Raw genomic sequence first — 24,800 nt, 5'->3', positions numbered from 1 at the left:
GGCTGTGTTCAAATAAACTTTGTCTTTATTTCATTGACTTCTTTCAAGAATAATTTATTATTTTTGCTTTAAAGATTTACATTTACTGGCTTTTGGGGGAGGGTGGGGTGAGAGGATCCCATTTATATTATATACAGTACCGGTACATTAAAAAAATATTATTTTAAGACTTTAATATTTATTTGTAATAAAACTAATATAGAACAAGGGAAAATTCTACTGGAAACTAGATGTCAGATTCTGAGCCGAAATTTATTGTGTTGATATTTTGAGGCATTTGGCCAGTTGGATGTGGGCCATCTCTGGTCCAGATATGGCAAACTTTTCGCATAATATTATTTTTTCAAATGTTTTGAATATAAATCAAAAAATTTAAAACTGTTAAACAAACTGACAAGATATTCGATACCAGTTACAAAAATAAGTTTAATTCATCAGTAGTGAGCCAATAGTTGCCAAGTGTTAGCCAGGTATGGCCCACATCTGGCAACATCTGGCTGGATATGGGCCACATCCAGCCAGATGCTGCCAGACGTGGGCCATACTTGGGCCAAAGCTGAGTGGCTGTCTGGGTATATGCTAAAATGACGCTAGAAACCATAAAGAAAGACCTGCAATAAGCAGATTTAGCTCTCGATGTCAACGCTAGCCTGTGATATTTGCTGGATTAGGATTCGAATTGTTGCTCAAACTTCATTCATGAATTAATCATGAAATGGATAATCGAGACTATGTTTTTATCGGACCAACATTAGTAATGATGATCGAGGCTAGGTCGAAAATTCAATCGGTAAAATCTCGGTTCAGAGTGGATCAATTATTTGACTGAAATTTTCAGGAAATTCCCTTTATATTATCTAGTTTTTAAGAATGAGTTCGCGAGAGAATCATGCAAAATTTAAAAAAAACCGGCACAAGCGGTGTCGGGCGATTTTGACCACACTTGGCAGATTTGGTCATTGGGTACCCCGTAAACCCCACATGAAATATGAGGGTCACCAACCTTGTAGTTACGGAGAATCAGCTATGGCCATTTTAGAGTTAAAAAAACGTCATTTTTAAAAAAAACAAAAAACAACCCTAAATTCAAATATTCCCATAAATTGTCTATTGATTTTTTATTTTTTTTAAATTATTTTTTATGAATGATCATGTCTATTACTTCAATATATATGACTATTAAATTTTTCCAAAACCATTTGAGGCTATGAGGAATTTATTTTGAGACGTAGTTTTTGCTATATGCTAAAACATATAAATTTCATGATGCCATATCTCACCCACCGCGGGGCTGAGACAATTCTATTAATAATGGAAGTTGAGGACTACTAATACTAATATTTGGTTTTGACAAAATGACTGGCACGGATTTCTTTCATATTAAATTTGATGGTCGAACTTGAAGAAAATGACTTCATTTTTTACATCATTTTTCCAATAAAATCATTCATTGCCTGGATTATTAGGCCTGATAATACCCCGTGCATCCGCCTTCCAGCAACCCTGTGTAGGGCCGGTACAGATGATTCGGGAGTTCCACAAGGATCAGTCCTTGGACCTGTCCTTTCTATAATGTATACTAAGAATTTGGGACAACTACTCGACAATCATGGTTCCTAGGATGACATTCTTATACAGATGATACACAGCTGATCGCAAGTTATTCCCTTTCAAAAACTGTTTCATTCCCTAATTATTTTGACATTAAATTGTGTACACATGACATTAAAGATAGGATGACAAGACATATGTTGAAATTAAATTTAATTGAATTAAGTAAATCAGAATGTATTTTATGTGGTCAAAATACACATCTGAAAAATACAAGTTCAAATGATGTGGTAGTACGAGATGCAATATTTGTACCATGAGACACTGTGAATTTGATCCAGGAACATTGGCCATGTAAACATTTTATTAGCCAGGAAGCAGCTGCTACACTTATATGTTCATTGGTATTCCCAAGGATTGGCTACTGTAACAGCTAGCTAGTAGAAACATCTAGTGCCAATATTAAAAAAAATCAACTTGTAGAAAATACCGCAGCTCGCATTCTTACCAGATCATCAAAACACTCTCATATTACTCTGAAATCAATCTATTGGCTGCCAATCATCTTCAAAGGTCTGTCTTTGACGTATCAGTGTGTGAATGGCTTAGCTCAAATACTAACTTTATGCACATACAAGTTCCCTCGAGTAACCTCCGGCTGAACACACATTCATCAACCTTGTTGCTCAAGGTGGAAATTAATATCATTTAGATACGGATCGTGCACAGTGAATGCGCCTAAACTGCGTAACAATCTTCCACAGATCATTAAATCATCTCAAACCCTTTCTTGTTTTACATCAAGATTAATTAAATTAATTTAATTGTATGCGCAGTGGACATGCTTCTGTACATGGAGTATGTGTGCTATATAAATGTACACATTAATATTATTATTATTATTATTATTATAGGTCAGGCCGAAGTTAGATTTGCACTCCAGCCTCCAAGATGGCGGATGAAATCAGTTGTTCATTTTACCGTCTTTTGCACAACTAAAATGCGGTTTAGTAGCCAGTTATCGGAAAGAAACTATAATAGCATATTCCTGAAGCAAAAGCCAGAGAAATGCCGCTCTGGCCATTGCTGGATTGACTTCTGATACTTACGTTTTTGAGGGAATGTGTCTATTCTTCCCGTTCAATCAAATCGCTCCTAAGTAAAGTCTTTCGTTTAATCTGGGGTCTTCCCTAAAACTTTGGACAGTGATATAAGGTATTAAAAACGGTGAAAGCATTGTTCGTCTCCAAACAGTATTGTTTACATTGTAGACATGTTGATAGCCTCGTTTGTCACGCAATTAGTTTTTCTGCAATATTCTGCTATGCACTGGTTAATAGTTCGTAATAAATTTCGTGAATCATGACGTAACGTTATGTTAACATATTTGAAACTCTGTTTAAACCAGAATGATATTGTTACGCAGTTAGGTATTGGTTGTTAATCGGACAATTGACCAGTCATAATTTGGAACAGAAATTTGCTTTCATTACGGCAGTGTTGAGTGGGATTAGGTCTAATCAAACGAAACACTGCGGGGAGTATGCTAAAATAGTGACCTTACGCTCATAAAGAATTTGTTTTTTGTCTTTTTGAAATATCGCTCGATTCGTTTCTCAAGTATAGACAGATGTATATGACTAGTACACTATTTAGTTTTTATGATTTGCTATTCAAAAATTCATCATCCTTCTACTAGATCATGAGGTTATATTGCCAAATTAATAAAATGTTGACAAATTGTCTAGATAAATTAATTGTATTTACCATTTACAGTAAATTAAGCTTTTCAAACTTCATCGTTTGAAAATTTTAACGGTGTAATTTTGAGCTCAGTTTTCGTGATTAGATACTTATTGGATAGATAGATAGATAGATAGATAGATAGATAGCGCTAGCTAGATAGATAGATAGATGGATTGGAATAAGTATTTGTGGTTTTGATAATGGAACATTTTTTAAACTTGAATTTTTTGATGAAAGTATATAATCTGCGTTTATATTTATTTGTTTATTTCTATTTTTATTATGGCTTGCTCTTAATGGGCCTGGAAACCACGTTAATTTGGTTTCAAGTGCCATGTTACACTTTTCAGTGTGTAAATAAAGCGGTTTATTTTTCGTCATTTTTGTTGAAAATCGTTATTTTTGTACAAAAATGGAAATTATTTACTACTAAACGGGTCGAGTGCCACCCAATTTTTTTCTTGATCTTAATACTATAGATCATTGCCTTTTCAGTCAGCATTCCAAAAAAATACTTAAACCCGCAGTTGGTGAGATATAGATAGAATAAAATGACATACATAAATTGAGCTATTTTGGAACCTTGCAGCAATAAGTCCCTATACCAAAAACCGCTCCATGAAAATCCACCAAACTTTCAGAATGTATACTCACTTACCATATCTGCTACGCTATAAAGTTTCATTAATCTACTCGCCGTAGTTTAGTTGTTCGATATAATTGAAAAGTAGCCTGAAAATGATGATTTTTTGGCTTTTTTCGGCCTTAAAATTTCATTTTTTTTTCTACGCTCTAAAAATGGTTCGATTGATCTAAAATTGTGGCAGTGGGGTTTGGAAGGGTTACCCATCATACATAAAAAAAATGGTGAAAATCGGTCACCCACCATGTGCCGGTCCCTGCATGGTTCTCTCGCAAACGCATTCTTAACTATTATAACTGTCAGCTCTTTATGTAATCTCCTATAATGTATCTTTAATGTCTTGCACCATTAAACGACACATAATGTATGCTTGACAATTCGCTCTCCGTGGCTTCTGTTCGTATGGCATATGTCTGGTAAATGTTCGGGCACCGCGGTTTCTCAAAGCATCAGACTTATTAAGTCAATCATAGTTCATGAGAAATATCTTTGATCCAGAAACACAAAACTTTGCACATAGTTTCTTATTGGTACATTTGATACATTAAAACAACAAAAGTTTTATAAAGCGCTATATTTTAGTTAAAATAAGGCGAATGGTTTTGAGTAATTCTTAACTTGAGCCTCGGAATGTTTTGTTAAACCGGGCCCGCGGGCCTGGTCATTTTAGGCCCTATACACACAACTCGCTGTAGATAGCATCATTGTAGCTAGATGACCATAATAATACTTACAAAGGGAGGTTCGCATGAGTTGTTTTAGGGATTTGGAGGAACGCAATAGCGCACAGTTTTAATTTAACAATCAAATTTGAACATGGGTGAAAAAAAAAATGATGATAAACGATATTTGAATTAGTGCGTTTTTTCTTCGAATTACATTAATTATAAACTATTCCAAAATTTTAATCAGCCATCGACTGATACATTCGACTGGAGTCAGTTCTTAACGAGAAACTACGATAAATAGCGAGACTATCAACAAACAACGTGAGTCAACATGGCTGGAACGATGACTGCATTGACTGTTGGGGGGGACAGAACTACCGGACAATCTGTCAGAACACAAAATGGTAAGGATCAACTAGGCTGAGTGAATGCATAAATGTATATTAAAACTTTTTATCCAAAAGTTTTGCGTTAAGCATGTCTAAAACATGATAAGTAGCGAGTTTGAATACAGTATTTCACGTCAAAAAACGAAAGACACACGTGCTTTCTTTCTCATTCTGGAATATTCTGCATGTTGTTTCCTTTCGCAACATTTTCAGAACCATAGTTAACGGATCATTCAGTTTGAGATTACCATAGGCTATTTCTTCCAGGGAATGTTAAATGTAGCTAAATGATTTAGTAAATCTCTAACTCATAATCTAAAATCTTTTACATTAAAAAATCATTCAATTTGAGATTACCCATAGACTCTTTCTTCCAGGGAATGTTAAATGTAGCTAAATGATTTAGTAAATCTCTAACTCATAATCTAAAATTTTCACATTAAAAACACAAATCGGAATATAATTTTTACTGTCTGAAGACTGAACCATCGTAAATTTTAAACGGATTTCTTCGATTGTGAATAAACTACTTAACTTTGGTTATTATAAACTTACCTGTGTGTTTGAAATCAACTCCTGTCCTGTTCTATAAAATCCATTGCACAACTAAATATCCCAATTAATATAAAAGTTCTCTCTGGCAAGTTGAAGTTTGACTATTTACTTGTAATTTCGACTGAGAGGAAAACAACAACGCTTTCGTTACATGTTGGGCTAAACCGATGCAGCTGTTGCAGGGGTGGTTTAATTTTGACAGATATTTTTACAATTATGAGTTGCAATAAAAACAAACGTGACAAGCAGGGTTTTCTCTGGGTCCTCCGTCCTCCCACTGCTAAAAACCCTACGCACAAGCCAATTATTGAAATAAAATTGAACCATGTTTTAGTCCCGAAATGACCTAGTTTGTGCCCTCTCTCTCTCTCTCTCTCTCTCTCTCTTCACTATTTTTTTTTTAATTTGTTAAATACAAGTCTTTCATTTGATGTTGTATTTGTTATTTATTTTACAAAATTATTCAGTTTCCTTAATGCTTTTAGGTCCAGTTTAGTCTTTTTGGCATTGCATTGTGTTTTATATAACTATATACCATTTCACTTGCAAAGTCCCAAGGGCAAGGTCTCACGTTTTGTGATTAATTGAAATAGGGTACCGAGTAGAACCGCGGCAACGGTCACCATTTTAATTGTATATCCAATCACCATTGCATAGTTTTTAAAACTTATAATAGAATTAAACCTATAAGAAAATAAATTTGTATATTAAAACATTTCTATCTATATTTCCTGTTTATTATGGTCTTAATTGCCCTTGGAATTTTCCATGCCGAAGTCTCACTTTAGAGTGACTGCCCGCAAAATATGTTGGGTTTTTTCAAAAGCTTTCAAAGTATTACACAAGTGGTTGCCATGCAAGATACGCCCACATTTTGCGAGAGACTGGCGGAGAACTGGAATTTAAAAAAAAATATTTGAAAAACTGTAGCCTCGATCAAGTCCATGCGGTATTCGGTAAAGGGGGGTTACTTTGGAACAGATGGCTGTTGAACGCAGAATGTCGATAGGGTTTGTCATCTCATGAATCCAACGCACTAAATTTAAAGTAGCTAAGTCTCTATATACATAGTCTTGTACAGCCATTTAAAATTCATTTTACGTGCTTGGGGTCTGTTTTAAATAATACGATGAGTCAGTGATTATTTTAAAGTAGCCAAGTCTCTAACTCAATATCATCCAAATTCTTACACGTTGAAAACACGGATTATTTGTCAATTCAAATCAACATTGATGTTGTGATCTTGCCGGGAAAAGGTAGGCTTCTGATATCCAATATTTAAGACAAAATAAACATTTTACCATTGGTACACGAATCGTGCACCGTAGTGCGTTTCAGCGTCATTTGTATAAGTGACCAGAAAGAACGAGGTTAGACATATTCCACACCTCATGTCAAACGGTGACGCCTGGAGAGCATGCGCAATAGACTGGAATAACCAGACGCTAGAAATTGTTATTCGGTTGAGACTCATGCCGTATTTCGCTGGACATAACTGATTTGAAATTAGAGTCAAAAGGGAAACAATTGAACGTAAATCAATTTATATACAATTAGATTACATTATTATATGGGTTGCGACCCATTTGGGTCAATTTCTAGGTCCCAATTATTAGCAATTTAGCTCCTTTAAAAAGAATGTTAAAATCTGTAGTCGCAATCACATTCACAAAGTTTTCTGAAAAGAGGGTATAACTCGGGAACGTAAGGTCGCGGAATGCTGAATATCAATACAGGGTTCGTTCTTTCATGATCGCAATGTGTCACACCAAGTTTGGAAAATATTCTGTTAAAAACTGTAGCCTCTACTGCCTTCACAAAGTTTTCGGCTACGGGGGCATAACTCCGGGATAGAAGGTCATATGTACATGTACACTAAAATCTATTAATTAATCCCAGATCTTTAACATAGTTATATTTAAGTTTCCTCTGAATCAGCCTCTGTCGCTTTCCCATAGTGGGGGGTGGATGGCCGAATGGTTAGCGTGGCGTGGTTTCGATTCCCCGGTTGTACGTGACAAGGAGTAGGGTAGCCTGTCGAACCTTGTGGGTTTTCTTCGGGTCCTCTGGTTTCCCCTACTTCTAAAGAACCCTATGCGCCAGCGAATTATTGAAATTAAATTGAACCATATGTTAGTCCCGAAATGACCTATTATGTGTCGAGTGGACGTTACCCCCCCCCCCTCTCTCTCTCTCTCTCTCTCTCTCTCTCTCTCCTTCACATAGTTTTCAGCTACGCAAGGGGCATAAATCGGGAACGAAAAGTAGCAGAATGCTGATTATCAAAATGTTCGTTCTCTCATGAATCCAATCTGTTAAAGACTATAGCCTCTGGCGTTCACAAAGTTGTTTGAAAAGGGGGCATTATTATCTCCGGAACGGAAGGTCCGATGCGTACTAAAATCCGACAGCGTTTGTGTCTTAATATATTATTTTATGTTCCCCCTAAATCATACACACTTTGCACATATTTCACCTTTTGCGCAAAAGGCAGGGGCCATAACCGAAGAAGTTCAAGTCTGGTATGCCCCAAAAATGAACTCGTTGAATATCAGTAGGGTTCGTCTTAAATCAGCCTCTGTCGCATTCAAAAGGTTTTCGATTAAGGAGCATACCTCAGGAACGAAAGATCGCAGAATATGCTGAATATCGAAAGGGTTCGTCTTCTCATGAACGCAATTTTTCACACCCAAAAATATGTTAAGAACTTTAGTGTCTATCGCTCACAAGGTTTTCAGAAAAGGGGTTCAACGTCCTACAGTGGCGTGGTGACCCAGGAGTTTGCACGAGGAACAAGATCCCGTCCGGGCCCCCCAAAACAATATTTATATGGGGGTGGGGGGCTCCTCCTCCCAGTGCCGCCGGGTAATATTGGACTGTGTGGAACATTTTAGAGTCGATTTGTAGCATATCTGACCCATGGTATATGTTTGACACTGGTTAAGCATTATGATGGTGATTATAATGTTGTGAAATGCATTGCAACCGCGTGATTTATTTTTTGCCATTTTCGAGCGGGAGCAAAAACTGAAAACCATGACGCAAAGCTCGCCATTGCTAGGGTGACCCACCATAAATAAATATCTCGATATATCTCGACAATTACGCCACAATATTTATATATATGCCAAGCATCAAATCAGTTTCACACAATTATAGTCACTAAATAAATGTTCATGTTGTACTTAATAAGCTATGACCATTAATCATGTATAAATAATAGACTGAAAACTGGTTCCAAGAGTCGTCCATAACATCCAGACACTTTTGAGTAAAAGATAGGTTACGTGCCCTTGTTTTGAAATTAGTCTCGCTTAATCAGTCTATCGACCATTCTACGTCTGATTGACAGATCGGGATAATCAAGACTACTTTTTTACGAAACATAACAGAAAGCTAGAACAAGAAATTGAATTTAGAAATAAGCACGTTAGGTAGTTCAACAATCGTTTTAAGAAGCTTGTAAAAGTAAAATGAAACTACTGCTAGTATCATGTTCCTGTCTAACCCGAGTGATTCAGAGATATTATTTGTACTAAACCAAAAGATGCCGCTCTTAACGCTACAGTTAATGATAAAGCGATTTAAAAAATGAAACGAACGTAATTTCTAAATCTGCTGTAATAACCAAGAAGCTTAATTTTACTGCTATTCAAAATCGTCAACAATAATTTTTTTACGGCTGTAATAGTTGATAGATTTGTAGAGAATTGCACGTGCCATGGCTATTTATAGTATCATACAGTCAGAAAGTTGGTCTCGGCACGGCGAATGTGCACGCTTCAGTGATAGTCTCGAACTATCAGCGGTGGACTGTATTTCTGTGAGTACATGGGTCACCCTACCATTGCATCTCTTGCTTAGCCCCTGGTTAAAGAAGACAGGCATACACTATACAGTTTGCTACCTATGGGGGGTAATTTGCCCTGACAGCGGCGCCCTCGGGGAGCCGAGGTTTTGCCGACAGGAAGTGTGGACAGGTTTGGGCAAAAATGGGACTAACTCGAAAAATATTAAACCGATTTTGCCTAATAGAAAAATAGACCCTCTTCTTAATTGTCATGATTCAAGTTTACAGAGAGTTCAGATAAAAAAGTAACATCTATTACGCCGACACGAATGGCATTTCACATTGCAAAACATCTCACTTCAGATATTTTACACATTTGTTTTGTATTTTTAAAGATACATTATGGAAGATTAGATAAAGAGCTGACTATAATAGTTAAAAACTAGATGATATAAATGGATTGTGCTGAAAATTTCAGCCGAGAAAACCTTATTTTAAAATCTATGTAACCTCGATTGTCATTGTTACCGCTGTCACGATAATTAACAAAGTCTCGATTATCCATAGCTATAATCGAAAGGTCCTAATTAGTGTACTCCACTCATTTAAAGATACATTGTCCCGAAAGAATTTATCGGTGGTTATTTCTTATAAAATTTTAGACACCTAATTTTACCCGAAAAATATCCATGGGAAAAATGCCAGGGTATCACTAACTGGCACCCCGACTGTTGTCTGCCAGCTTATTGTGTGCTAGTCTGACCGAGGAAGCGGTTGTTATTTCTTGATCAAATGCTTAGGCTGTTTTTGGGAACATTGAGGGGTGTCAACGTACAAAAGACTAAATTAAACGGCGGAAAAATAAGTTGACAGACAATAATTAAGAATTTACTTAGGCCTCAATATGTAGGATAAATGGACAGTAAGTAATTAAAAATACATTCTGAAAAATGAAACTTCCAACAATGAATTAAGCTGACAGACATTGCGTCTAATAACAGTTTATTTATAGCTTGTGGTATCTCCCCACGAAAATAAAGTTTTGAGAGGGATTTGAAGCAAATTTTTGATAGATCAATTAGTTTGAATATGTTTTTCGTCCAAATATATCATCCAATCACACAGTATATTACGCGGGAAAAAGAATCTTTAATCACATCCACGGGATTGGAAAATCTCTGAAGTTATCCATGTGCTCATTGGAGACATATTGACGGAATATAGGTTTTGTTTGTTACTTTTGTATCTTGTAAAGTAATTAAAACAATGAGATGTTTTTAAATATCACTGTGGAACCACAACCAGACACAAGGCCCAGAACAGCTTGGAGGGGGTTTCACAACCGGTTAGACTAATTAAATCACCGGAATTCACTTATAAACACCGGAATTTGCTCGCAAGGACTATACCTATTTACATATATATTTTGCATTAATATTAATAATGAATTACTTTTTAAAAAACACACCGAAAATCACCGGAATTCACATTGAAAACATATAAACACCGGAATTCACATTCAAATTATCAGAATTCGCCCGCAAGTCCCTCCTATTTACATATATTTTGCATTAATATTGATAATGAATTACTTAAAAACACCAAAACTAAACGGAATTCACTTTGCGGCTGAAGGACCAGCTATAGCCCAGGGTGACGAAAAATCTTATTAATTAAATACATATGCAAATTATATGTGAAAATATACACTACTACAATATTATGTTAGTGCTATCATATTAAGTGTGCTATAATATAAGTGATTCAACGATAAAACAAAATCTACTATTATGTGCTATCATACTATCGTATGAAGTGTGCTATAATATATGAGATTTATCCACAAAATATATCAAATGATTTATCTTGTATTTCTGTTGTGAATGTATAAAGGGTATATACCATATGTGACTGTTTCATAAAAAGTACAAATATATTTATCAACAAGTGATAGGTGAAAAAGAATATATAACGTGTATATATCATAATTATGTGACTGTTTCATAAAGAAAGTACAAATATATTTATATGTCAGTAGACCTGCAGCCAAACAAACATACTATACATTTTTGGAAAGCTTATAACACTTGGAAAACAAATCCAGAGAGTTCCAAGCAAAATGTTGGCAATAACTGGAGTTAGGGAAACAATAGTTTCAACAATAATTGATTCAACAAAACCGGATTGAACAACAGGTAAGAGGCTTGGGGGAGGGGGGATTTTCTGGATGAATGAATCATTAACTAAAACGAATTTTCCACAAAGCGGTGATGGTTGCTTTTTTTTAATTACATATAATTACACAATTATATTTCTATGATATATGGTCTCATTCATAATTCTCTGATGTTTGTGCGCGAAAAATTACTGAAATACATTGCCCGAAAAATTATCCCAAAACAGTATTTCTGCTAATATATCTGTAAAACTTTAGTTCATATTCGATTTCAGGCTAAATTCCTAACAAATGTTTGTAATGTACTTACTAAAATAGATTATTATGGCAAAACCTAAATAATACTGTAATAAAGAGAAAAAAATATCAAATGGGAGTTGAATGCCTAACTGTTCGGTATCAATCGATATAATAAAGATGTAAATACACCATACATTATGCTATAGGGGGAATTTAGCCCAAACAGCGACATTATGGTCCCCTTTTTATTTGAATTCGAACCGACAAGAGTTCTTTTACGTGCACGTCAAGGTGTGCACTGGACCTTAGTTTATATCCCATCCGAATAACTACACGCTGCCCATCACAGCCCCCCCCCCCCCCACCTCCTAGATCAACAAGGGGATTAGTGAGCCACGGACAACGTGTGCACAGGACCTGTTTTTTTTATCCCATCCGAATAACTACACGCTGTCCATCACAGCCCCCCCCCCCCCGTCCATTTCTGCACCATTGACAAGGGGAAAAACGCCGGAAAGTTTGGGGAACTGTACGTCTAGGTCAACAAGGGGATTCGTGAGCCACGGAAAAGGGGAAAACACCGCCCGGTAAGTGAGCCAGGGAGTATATCCGTTCTATTATTACTGAGTGACGCTCTCTGGGCAAAATTACAACCAGCCCATTCTTTAAGAAGGTTTTATTTTATAGGCTAATGTGTTTAATTATACTGAAATGCCTTTAAAATGTTACAAAGTATGTCAACAATTTGGCTAGCTGTACCCTTGTCGTTATAAACATTTCAAAAATAGTTAACTTGTGGATATCATTTGTCTTGAAAGACCTCATGAATGAAATGATCAGTGAATCGATCTATTTGAATTAGAGAGGTATATTTCAATACCACAAAATTGCAATAAACGTTAGGATTGCATGTCGTAGATCGTTATACTTAAGATAGCGTTTTCAATATCCTTTCAAAGATATATGAGTTTTAAAAAGGGTCGTTTAATCTGTCTATATATGTCCTTTGGTCAATAGACAGAGACATTTATCATATACCTTATTAATATTAGTACTATGTACAAGTTACTATATATATATACCGGACTACTATTTATAACAACTGTGATCAGCTGAAAAATATAGAATAGGAAATACCAAGTTAATGTTGAGAGCTTTATTCAAAAGCACTGAAATGATACAATAAACACAATGAGTTTTATGGGTGTGAGCATATCGAGGGAAAGAAAGTAACAAAGATGAATTCAAAATGGCTGACCATTTCATCGAATTGTCGAAGTGAAACAGCATTTTGAAAGTCAAATCCCAGATATATTTTGGTGTATAAATTAGGTTTTGAAACGATTATTAAAACAGTTTATCTTCGTCCCGTCCAGCTACATGAAACTTTATATCACTGGTAAAAAGCCACAGCGTTTAACGGACTATAGTTTCGGGTACAATGTTCCAAAAAGTCCGCCTCTTCCCCTAACATTTTTGATGGTTATGTTCCGCGAATTTTCACACGGATTTATAGCCTGGTAAAATATTACAAATTACGAGACTGATATGGAGCAATGTAATCAAGTGGGGGTTGACGTCCTACTTTTCTGCACCAGTCGGGCTTATAGATGCCACGCGTATTTATATTTTTTTTGTCCAATCGATATAACACTGTTAAATTCAACTGTTTTGACGGAAATTATAACTACACAAGGTTCACTTTCCTTTAAGGAAGACCCGAACCTTGGGTAGAACAAATCAGATCCAATAAGATGAAATTAAATAGGGTTTAACGTCCTACTGTTCTGCTCCGACTGGACTCACTTACCATCGGTCTCGTGTTCGCGCCCGGTGTTGGCCGAGAAATTTCCTCGAAATGTTCCTCCGTGGTCCCCCCCCCCCTTGTCAGAGGTGAAGGATGGGACGAAAGACCGAGGTCCCGTGTACACACTGGAGTGCGCGTAGAAGAACCCTTGACAGTTGGAATTCGAAATAAGAGTAGGCCGTAGCGCCACTGTCGGTGCACAAAAGTAGGTTGTTAAACCCTATTTCATTTCAGTAGTAATCTTAATGCTACAAATCTCCACATTTCGCGAATATAGCGCTTGTAAACCAAATGTCTATAATTAGCTGGAAATACAAATGGTGTTTAGTATATAAATATTATTGTATACCGTACTGAAACAAGTGGTTTACACACCTGGCGCTATTTTCTATCACACTCGTTTCATTTTTAAGAAATATAGTTATTGCTTCAGGATTCATGAGAGTCAAGTCAAAGCCATTCTGTAGTAAATTCTCCACCAATTTATAGTCTGTATTATCATAAGCCATCGATAGTAACGACGAGTCTAAGGAAGTGACGTGTCGAAGTAATGTTAGAGCCCACTCCCGGTTTTTAACCATTATAGCATACTGTAGCATACGTGTGAGATGAGTCTGATCGAACGAATCGAAATTTTGTTGCTTGGCTAACAAAATGTTACATATCTCCGCATTGCCAAGACCGACAGCAATGTGTTGTGCAGTTTCACCGTACTTGTTAGTGATATTAACATCTATTCCACATAAAACAAGCAATTTAACAACTTCGGGGTTTTGAATTCGAACAGCATGGTGTAGCGCAGAATCCTTAAACTTATTCGTCTGATTTAATTGGCACCCCCTGTTTATCAGCAATTTGACAATTTCTAAATTACCTGCTGCCATCATTAAAGGGGTGACCTTAGTCGTCTTCTCGGTTTTCTCAGGGTTGGCCCGAGATATAAAATTATTCAGTAACACATCTACACAATGTGTACGATGATTGATAATGGCTGTTAACAGTGGCGTATTACCATATGAATCAGTATAATTAACATTTGCTCCATTTTCCAACAACGAAAGAATACTGCCAGAATCACCACACTCGCATGCTCTTAGCAATGTTTTATTGTTACCGTTTCCCATATTCGCAGTGTTTGGTTTCATACATCTACAATCTGTTGTACCAATCCACCATGGAATGTGTTGAAGTTTTGCCTATGGCTTGTGAGGAAGTTTACAGTTTGTCTGTTGAATCGAAGCAGACTAACTCAACACATTCGTGAAATCCACTTCTAAACAGCTTGCACCTGCTATAATAAAGTAAAAATATCAATACAAAATTTAGAATCAAATAGATTTAAATTACTATCAAATTATGGGGTTTTTTTTTTACAAAAATTTAATCAAAACATTCAAATTGAGAAACACACATTTAAAACTTATAAAAAAAATTCGGAAGAGTGGGCGGTGGGGGTTGGGCACAAACATATCGCAAACTTAATTACACATAAAATTGTATCAACATATTATATTATATTACATTACACTGAATGTAATCATCTCCAACATAAACCACATTACCTTTTAATATCCAACATAATTTTATATCAAATTACACTGACATTAATATCTACCCAAATACTACATCACACGGACACAACTAATAAAATTAAAATTTACTTACGACCTAGTTTTCCTTGTGCTAGAAAAGGCTTTTATATCAAAAGGTATTCACCTTTATATCAGCTAATATTAATAATCGGCTGTCGGCTAATATATTTGTTTGTATAAAATAGTGTATTCAACTTACCTTTGAAATATCCTGTCTGTATAGGTTACATACAACCAACCTATATAACTTTTCACTATTGAAGGTGTACAATCGATAGACTAAACTGGTTTAAAAACTAATCAGCCACAATAACAGCGCCTTAAGTATTGCAAAAAATGACAGACCAGAAAAATATGTTATATGATTTCCTAAAAAATATTTGAGAAAATAATGGAGGTTATGTACCGTTAGAAAGCGATTAGAGAACCTGTCCTTTTATTTCAGACACAATAACTTACCTGGGGTAACCCGGATATAAGAGTAGCTCTATAAAATCAATATAAGTTGGAAAGCTCGTTGTTGCGGCCAGTTTCCATACTGGTAAATATTATTCCAAAAATGTGTTCTTTATAATTTTTAATTAGTAAGGGAGCTAGGTTGAGGTTGTTTCGAAAATCGTGTACAAAATTTCTACTATGCTAGATGAGTGGACAGCGGTGCCCGATACGCTGAACCTTGATTCTTAAGTTGCGGGTCACTTTCCCCTGGTATGGGGTGGGGTGGTCCGACAAAACGTCGAAATTTGGAGTTTAATTCAACCACGGACCCGTCATTCTCCCCTAAAACACCCCTTTGCCACCCTGAGAGATAGGTTAATTCGACTTCCGCCTACAACATTAATTTTTTCGTTAAAAGTTTCACTGTTGGTCCACTAGAACATAACAGTAACTTATGAACGCGAAATGGGAGAAATGGCCAAAAATGACGATTTACTTTGACTTTTGAGTTCAACGCAACGATCAACTTTCGTGCATACGTCGACCAACCTCAGGTGTCATCAAAAACACTGCTTAAGAAGACCCCCGACCCTTCCCTCCTGTTATTTAAAGGACAATATTGGTGCCAGTCATTATCACATATGTGAAAGAGCTGGTTAAACACATTCCAAATATAATTTTAACACAGAGATCATTGCTACGATAGCTGAGTAATACAGGTTTCCTGAATCGGAAGTGACGAACGCCAAAGGAAAACACGAGTCGTCTCTCTATATAACTGACTGATGTGACGAGTGATAACGGATATACGGGCGAATTTCTGCTCACTAATAATTCCTTCGAAGACCAAAATTGTTATATGGGACTCTAAGAGGATATCTGACAATTCATAAAAGAATTGACTGCCACTAGATAAGTGAACACGAAAGAAAAACAGAAAAAGTCGGTACATTACCATGTTTTTATAAGGTATAGAATGAATATAAACAAGGGAATGTACAGGCTATTTCTATTTTTCTCGTGTTCTCTTATCTAATGACATTCAATTACTTTATTAAATTGTTAGGTATCCTCTTACAGTCCCATATAACAACTTTTGGTCGGTACATTACCATGTTTTTATAAGGTATAGAATGAATATAAACAAGGGAATGTACAGGCTATTTCTATTTTTCTCGTGTTCTCTTATCTAATGACATTCAATTACTTTATTAAATTGTTAGGTATCCTCTTACAGTCCCATATAACAACTTTTGGTCTTCGAAGGAATGTGAGCAGAAATTAGCCCGTATATCCGTTATCACTCGTCACATCAGTCAGTTATATAGAGAGACGACTCGTGTTTTCCTTTGGCGTTCGTCACTTCCGATTCAGGAAACCTGTATTACTCAGCTATCGTAGCAAGGGCCAGGTGTCTTCTTAAGCAGTATTTTTGGCAACATCTGAGGTTGGTCGACGAATTACATTTACACTTTAAATCATGAGGGTTGTCATTGGGTCAGGTGGCGTGTTTCCACCCCCACCCCACCTTGTACGTGACAAGGAGTTGGGTCGCATGTACTAGCTAGTGTCGAGTGGCCATTAAAACCCATCTCTCTCTCTCTCTCTCTCTCTCTCTCTCTCTTTCTCTCTCTCTGTATAAATACAACAAAGATCTGGCGTTTGCATAGATGATAAATGACAGATTTATGGTATGCAGATCAGCAAGCCTACGAACCAGGAAATGAAACAAAACAAATAGAGATACAAGTTTTAATAAAACTATCTTCTCTAAACACCTATAGGTTTCAGCTTACAAGCTTCTGGTTTGGTTCCCTGAAAAATATTTTAAGAAGACAATGATTTCAGACAGAAATTAGAACTCATGCTTGAACCAATTAGAACATTAGAGAATTTGCAAGCTCTACACCTTCTTGCAGTGGTATGTTTCCTTAGGGTACAAAGAATAAGTATGCAAAGTTTCAAGATGATACGTTAAGAAATGCGGCCTGTAGAAGACAAACAAATACAAAAAATGGGCGTGGCTTTGCCCCTGGGGGTCGGACATGCACAAAAAACAATAGGGATCATCCTTAGGGTATAAGGAATAAGTATGTAAAGATTCAAGAATATCACTGAATAGGGGCCATCTTTAGGGTATAAGGAATAACTATGCAAAGTTTCAAAAGCATCTGTTAAGAATTACGGCCTGTAGGCGACCTACAGACACCCACCTCCCGCCCCCCCTCCACACACACACAGGGGCTACGGCATAAAATACGTCGGCATTATGAATGTGGACGTATAGTAAAATTGAAATAACGTCGGCGGCCATCTTTGATGACGTCATTTGGGGATTAACCTACCACGTGGTGAGTGTCCACCCAAGTCCAAAATACTGACTAAGACACCTACTAAACATTATACGATTTTTTTTTATCCCAACTCAAACTTTCCTACAGAACCATAGTAGTCAGATCCAGGACTCGGTTGAGAAGATCAAATGAAATGAACGTCCTACTGTTCTGTTCCGAACTTGGCTAAAGAACACAGGCATACGCCATACAGTGTGCTATGAGGGAAATTTTGCCCGGGAAGCGGCGCTACGGTCTACTCTTATATCGAATTCCAACTGCCAACATCCGAACGACCTCCGGGCTAGCGAGCCAGCGTCTTAGCCACTGTGGCCCCTCATAGTGGATCAATCTCCCATAATGCCCCTTTAATGGTCAAAAGAATAAAAAATTATTTCGATCATCAACATATCAGGTTGATATGATTATGAACCGAAAATATCAACCTATGATGACGTCATGACAGGTTGATATGAGATATAACTTCTATTCACATCAAAGATAAAACTGTCGCCAGTTGTATATGAAAATACAATGTCCCTATTAGACATTTTCATTCCTCACCTGATAGGTCTGACACACCAATCCAAATAGATTTTTTGCAGATAATTTTTTTATCCTTTCTGTATGTACCTGTACGACATACAATTAATATTTTTAGAATATATTTCATTAGAATACATTTCATAAATTCTGCAAAAAAGTGTGTTTTTTTAATTCATAAACTATTAAAACAATTGATTTTAACCACATACTCTATAGGGTTAAACGTCCACTCAACACAAACTAGTTCATTTCTGGACTAACATGATTCAATAATTTGCTTGCGTGTAAGGGTCTTTAGCAGTGGAAGGAAACCGAACGACCCGGAGAAAACACACGAGGGTGGACAGGAGATCCTTGTCACACACAAGCTGAAAATCGAAACCACGTCACTTGACTCAATGACAGACCTTATGATCTAAAGCCCATGCATTAAACCATTCGGTCACCCCCCCCCCCCCGCCCAAGAAAACCAGCGGTTGCCACTTGCCAGGCAAGATAAGCCCACATTTTGCATGAAATGGATAGAGAACACGCTAAAAACAAAGGCGATTTTTCGTACAATCAGGGGCCATAGTCCAGGAAGTTATGGTCTAAAATGCGCAGAGATCGTTGGGATATAAATATATATTTAAGTTTCATCAATACCGGATAAAATTGTGACCTCTAGAGGGTCCACAACCTTCGTATTACATACTTTTACACAATTTGCGTGCAAAGAGCGGCCATTTTGTCCGACAGTTTCATTTCAACCTTCATTATGGTAAAATGGTGATATATTTGAACGGTTTTTAAAATCGGATAAGAATTGTGATCTCTTGGGAATCCACAAGCTAAAAAACACGATTTTTTGTACAATCAGGGGCCATAATTCAGAAAGATACAGTCTAGGATGTGTGCGAATATTGAAAGGAACCAAGATCTTTGGGTTATAAAAATACATTTCAAGTTTCATCAAGATCGGATAATAATTGTGACCTCCAGAGTATCCACAAGCTAAAAACGTGATGTTTCGTACAATGAGCTGCCATAATCCATTAAGTTATGGTCCTGTGGAGTGTCCAGAAACAAATTGTCGACGGACGGACGGACGGACCGACGGATGGAAGTCCTGGTGGACAGTGGCGACGGAATAATACGTCCTCATGAAAATGTGGGCGTATAAAAAATAACAAACACAGCAGTAATCCTAAACCAAGGGATACCACGGAGTACTCACATTGTTTATAACAACCCACGGGACCCAATCCAACTTTGGGTCTAACGAGCCTTGTTGTATACTTGATGCATGTTGTAACATCATTCCTTCGTTTCCTTTGGCACAGGTCAAAATATCATCTATGGGCAGTGATTGATTGACAGAACACTGCGATAAAATAAAAACTGGTTAAAATATGTGTTCTAGATACTGATTGGTCGACATAATACTAGAAACCTGGTTAAAGTATATGTGTTACATTATACTGAGTGGTTATTTAATACAAATGTCGGATTCTGGAAGCAGATGTCCAACCACACTACAGCATACACCCACAGATGGTCTTCTTGTACAAGGATCGACAAGGGTATTCAAATATTGGTAGTTTACATGTTAAAAGATCAATTTGCTTTTAGCAGTGAGGAGATTCAGTAAAACTCCAGCAATAAAATAATAGGGCATATCTGTATTATACAGCAATATATATCACCAGTGCCCAGTTCAGTCAAAAACGTCTCGCTATCTGCTAATACGATTGCTTCCCACATCCTTATGACGTAACGACATGCAATAACACCATTACCCACACACCTGCCTATCCCCATCCCATGTAACACTAGTTAATATAACGCCCTGAAATAATTCTTGTTTGCTTCTTTACAAGCATTTTGAACAGAAAGTTTCATCCCAATCGGTCAATCGCCGTCATATCTGCAAAAATTGAGAAATTTATTTTTGAAGCAAGGACAATAACTCTGTCAACATTAATCATAATTCTTAATTATGGCGCATCATTTAGTTGTATTTCATTTAGTTGTAATTGTACCGCCAGGAAACAAAACGAGTAACCTGTAGAATAACATCAACTTACATCACGAGCAGCTTTTTCAGGACCATCCGTAAATATGACTTCTTCCATACAGTAAATAAATTGCGAGTACACATCAAAATCATTTATATGTTTAATAGCACACGCCTAAAATACAATATTCATATACTGTAATTATAGTGAAAGAAGATCTTTTAGAACTTTATACACCCGGTCGAACATTACGCACATCAGCTTAAAGCTTAAAACTGTTTAACTAGTCTCTTATGGTCAGCGCTCTTTTAGTTTTCAAGTCCCTGTTTTATGGAATAACCTACCATTTAGTTTAAGATGCTGTACATTGTAGCAAGATTGTTAGAATTTTTGATCTTTAAATTAATTATAGAATTATATTGAATTAATTAATATCTTTGGCTAATTATTAGATGCACACATTGTACAGAAGTCATTGTCTAATATGCACTTAAATCAAAATGAGTGAATGAGTGGCAGATTGTTATATAAAAGTTATGGAGTTATAATTTGGTAAACATCCAATTCTAGGTTGATAACAGATATCTTGTGTGAAATTTGCACTCAAACTTTCCTACAGAACCATATTCAGTTCCAGGACCATACAGCCAGTTTAGTCTATTTCGGGCCCTGAGTTCACAAAGCATTCTCAGACGTAAGTTAAGAATTTACTCAACTTTCAATCACTGTTTATGAGAAATATCTTTGATCCAAAAACACAAAACTTTGCACATAGTTTCTTTTTGAGGTATTTGATACATTAAGACAACAATAGTTTTATAAAGAGCTATATTTTAGTTAGAATAAGGCAAACAGTTTTGAGTAAATTCTTAACTTAAGTCTGAAAATGCTTTGTCAACTCGGGGACTGGTGATTTCAATTGGTAGGTTCACAAGATGGGCTGGTACGAAGACAATAATAACACCACCGTTGCAGTTCTTATGTCTATGATTCATTCAATGATTGTACTTGTTGTTTCAATCCGATTGATCTATCATTTTCAGCCAGCCCACGTAGCTCTCAAATCAATTAAAAATAAACTGTACATTGTTAAAATTTGATCACGTACAAAGCATCAAAATATTCTAAATGTATCATTTCAGCTGCCCCTGTTCCACTCAACGGGATAAAGCAAATATTAATTAGCACCAGGCAAGCAATATTTAAAAACTATAAAAAACCCTGACGTACTTGTATGACGTTACCGTAACATTCTTTACTACCATGTTGACAGGTGAATGTGTAGGAACCATCTGTTTCTTGTTTTTCCTGTAGAGAGAGAGAAAAATATGGATTTTAACGTCCACTCGACACAATTCGGGTCATTTCAGGACTAACACATGATTCAATTTTATTTCCCGGTCTTTAGTAGTGGTGCAAACTGACCCAAAGAAAACCCACGAGGTAGGACAGGCGACCCTACTCCTTGTCACATACAACTGTGGAATCGAAGCCACGCCAGTTGACTCAGTGACAGACCTTGTGATACAACGCACACGCGGTGACCATTCGGCCACCCAACCTTCCATTTTCTTTCCTGTAATAATAACATTCATATGGTTCCTGTAATATATAACATCAAATAGATAACGCCCAAATTGTATCTGTAATAAACCAATGCAGATACTATCCCGCGATAAATGTTCTTTTACGTGCACACCCGCGTGTATCCTGGGCCTTAGTTTTTCGTCCATCCGAACAACTAAACGTTGACTCTTGTCGGGCCTTCTTTTTGAAGCACTAATAACGTGAAACCATGCTGGAAACCGGTGATAATTATTGTTGCCTCCGGAGGGTTGACACGGTTTCTTAATTAAGGGATACATTTCTGAGAATTATCGTCAGAAATCATCGATGATTTCATAATTTCCTCCCATTAGTGCGTTAACATAGTTTCGTAATTGAAAGTGCATAACTCCGACATGAGAAATTATTGATATTCGATAGAATTCTTCTGTTTATCCACCTGAACAACGTATTAAAATTTATCTACGTTTACAAAATAGTATGGACGGGCGGACAGGGTAAGGGCAATATACTACCACATTAAAATGTTGGCGTTTGAAACTATAATAACTGCAAATGAAATTACTGTAGCTTTTCCGTAAGGTACCAAACTGATTTCCACAATATCTTTCAACGTATGGTAGGTGGGCCTGAGCTGAGTTAGAAGAAAATGTTTTGAATCTGGGCACAATGTCTCGTAATATACATCTATCTTCACAGGTGCAGCGAGATCGACATTACCATCAGTAGCCGCAAACAAAACACCCAAACACAAAATAGATAGCATCCTGTGATCACTGATCAACTTCTATCAAGTAAACCATACAAATGGCAGAATGATCTATTTATCTTCAACACTCAGTATATCAGCAGCTGTCACCTGTACATGTTATTGTATAAGTGTATATTATAACACACTGGGAAGATTTCAACATAAATCGATTTATTACCTTACACTGCTATCTCAATACATGATATAGACATAGAGATAAAGCTGTGACCAATAAATACATAGCCTTTGTTTTCTTCCAACAGATTGTCGATATATACTATTCAAAAAAAGTAGGGGATATTTGATTTTTAAGTGTTATTAAAGTCACCTAATGAAACTAACGAAGAAACAAATGACAAAATGAAATGAAGTTCACATTCATCGACTTATTCCAAATGATCGTTAGACTAAGTAAGGCACAGACTGACCATTATAAGGGTAAAATGATACCCGGGGTCAAACAGCAAAGTTACCACAGCATCACAACCAAGTCAGTAACGGGTAAATCCTCCTCTGTTTGCCAAACAAGCATTGATCCGACGTGGCATACTCCTAATGAGACGTCTAAGGTCATTTTGGTCCAGATTGTCCCATTCCTGTTGCAACGCAGCAGCAAGTTCTTGGACATTGGCAGGACGTTGTTGACGTTGACGTAACCTCTGTCCAAGCATGTCCCAGACATGCTCGATGGGGGAGAGGTCGGGACTCAGTGCTGGCCAAGATAATGTGGTGATGTTCTGTTGTTGGAGGTAACCTGTAACGATCCTGGCCCTGTGACATCTTGCGTTGTCATCCTGGAAGATGAAACGGCGGCCATGACGTCGTGCGAACGGCACAACATGGACTGCCAAGATGTTGTCCCGGTAGTACTGGCCTGTAACACGCCCTGCAACAACATGTAAAGCCGTTCTTCCAGCAACAGTGATGCCTCCCCACACCATAACAGAACCACCCCCAAATCGATCATGTCTGATGACGTTAACGTCTTGGAAGCGCTCGTTTCGACGACGCCACACCCTCCTACGTCTGTCCAAAAAATCAACAGTGAACCTTGACTCATCTGAAAACATCACATTGCTCCAGCGTCGATTATCCCAGTGTTGACGATCCCTACACCAACGACGTCTTGCCTGAATGTGATGATCTCTCAAACAAGGGATCACGCGAGGACATCGGGCGCGAAGGTGACCCCTATGCAGTCGATTCCGAATCGTCTGGCCACTCACTCTCACACCAGTGTCTGTTTGAAGACGAGCGCTGATCTGATTTGCTGTGATGACACGATTTCTCAAGGCCAAGGTACGGATAAATCGATCCTGGGCTTGAGTTGTCGCCCTTGGTCGACCTGAGCGTGGTCTGTCCTGTACAGATTGTGTATCACGGTATCTGGACCATAGCCTGCTTATGACAGACTGAGAAACATTCATCGTCCGCGCCACAACCGCCTGTGTTGTGCCGATCTGTAGCATGCCAAGGGCACGTAACCTTTCATTTTGGGTAAGCCGACGCATATCAAAATTTGTTTTCTGGTCACTAAAACAATTAAACTGATGTTTCCACCCTGGAATTCAATGCCACAATGACTGTAACATTCAAAGTCAGAGTCGTGAAAATCTTGGGTTGGACCCCCATGATGATCCCAAGCATCACCTGCATTCCATGCGGTAGCTATTGGTGCGTTTGGGCGTCACATGTAACTGGAAATGTTTCTTCTGTTAGGTTCTATAGTGACTTTTTTCGTAGTCATTTGCATATTTTAGTATTATGCCCCCAAAATCAAATATCCCCTACTTTTTTTGAATAGTATATTACCACCCCACTCCTTGTATTTACGGCAACCCGACCGACCCTGTTTTTGAGAGTAAGTCTCTCACCCTAATCTTTTGTTTCTCATTTCCCAGATCGTATAAATCTGCCTTGCAGACACTGAAATTTCGGTATCTCCAATATTCCGAATCGGCATTTTTTTTATATTTTCCAAAACCTCACTCAGTAATCAAACTGGAAATACT

The 24,800-nt window shown here is 37.2% G+C and overlaps 1 protein-coding gene and 1 long non-coding RNA gene across 3 annotated transcripts in view; both read right to left on the bottom strand.

Annotated features, from left to right (window-relative positions):
* The window catches only part of LOC126813891 (enoyl-CoA hydratase EchA19), a 178,036-nt gene that overhangs the window by 113,954 nt on the left and 39,282 nt on the right, over nucleotides 1-24,800 (bottom strand). The window lies entirely within an intron of this gene.
* Nucleotides 17,332-22,941, bottom strand: LOC130013603 (uncharacterized). The gene is made up of 6 exons (XR_008788791.1): nucleotides 22,603-22,941; nucleotides 21,702-21,779; nucleotides 20,541-20,645; nucleotides 19,691-19,837; nucleotides 18,493-18,561; nucleotides 17,332-17,410 (listed from the first exon to the last, which is right to left on the bottom strand). It is a non-coding gene; the product is annotated as an uncharacterized LOC130013603 (long non-coding RNA).

The sequence above is a fragment of the Patella vulgata genome, chromosome 1 (assembly GCF_932274485.2).
Source record: "Patella vulgata chromosome 1, xgPatVulg1.2, whole genome shotgun sequence".
Lineage (NCBI taxonomy): Eukaryota > Metazoa > Mollusca > Gastropoda > Patellidae > Patella > Patella vulgata.
This window is presented reverse-complemented; position numbering and strand designations above follow the sequence as displayed.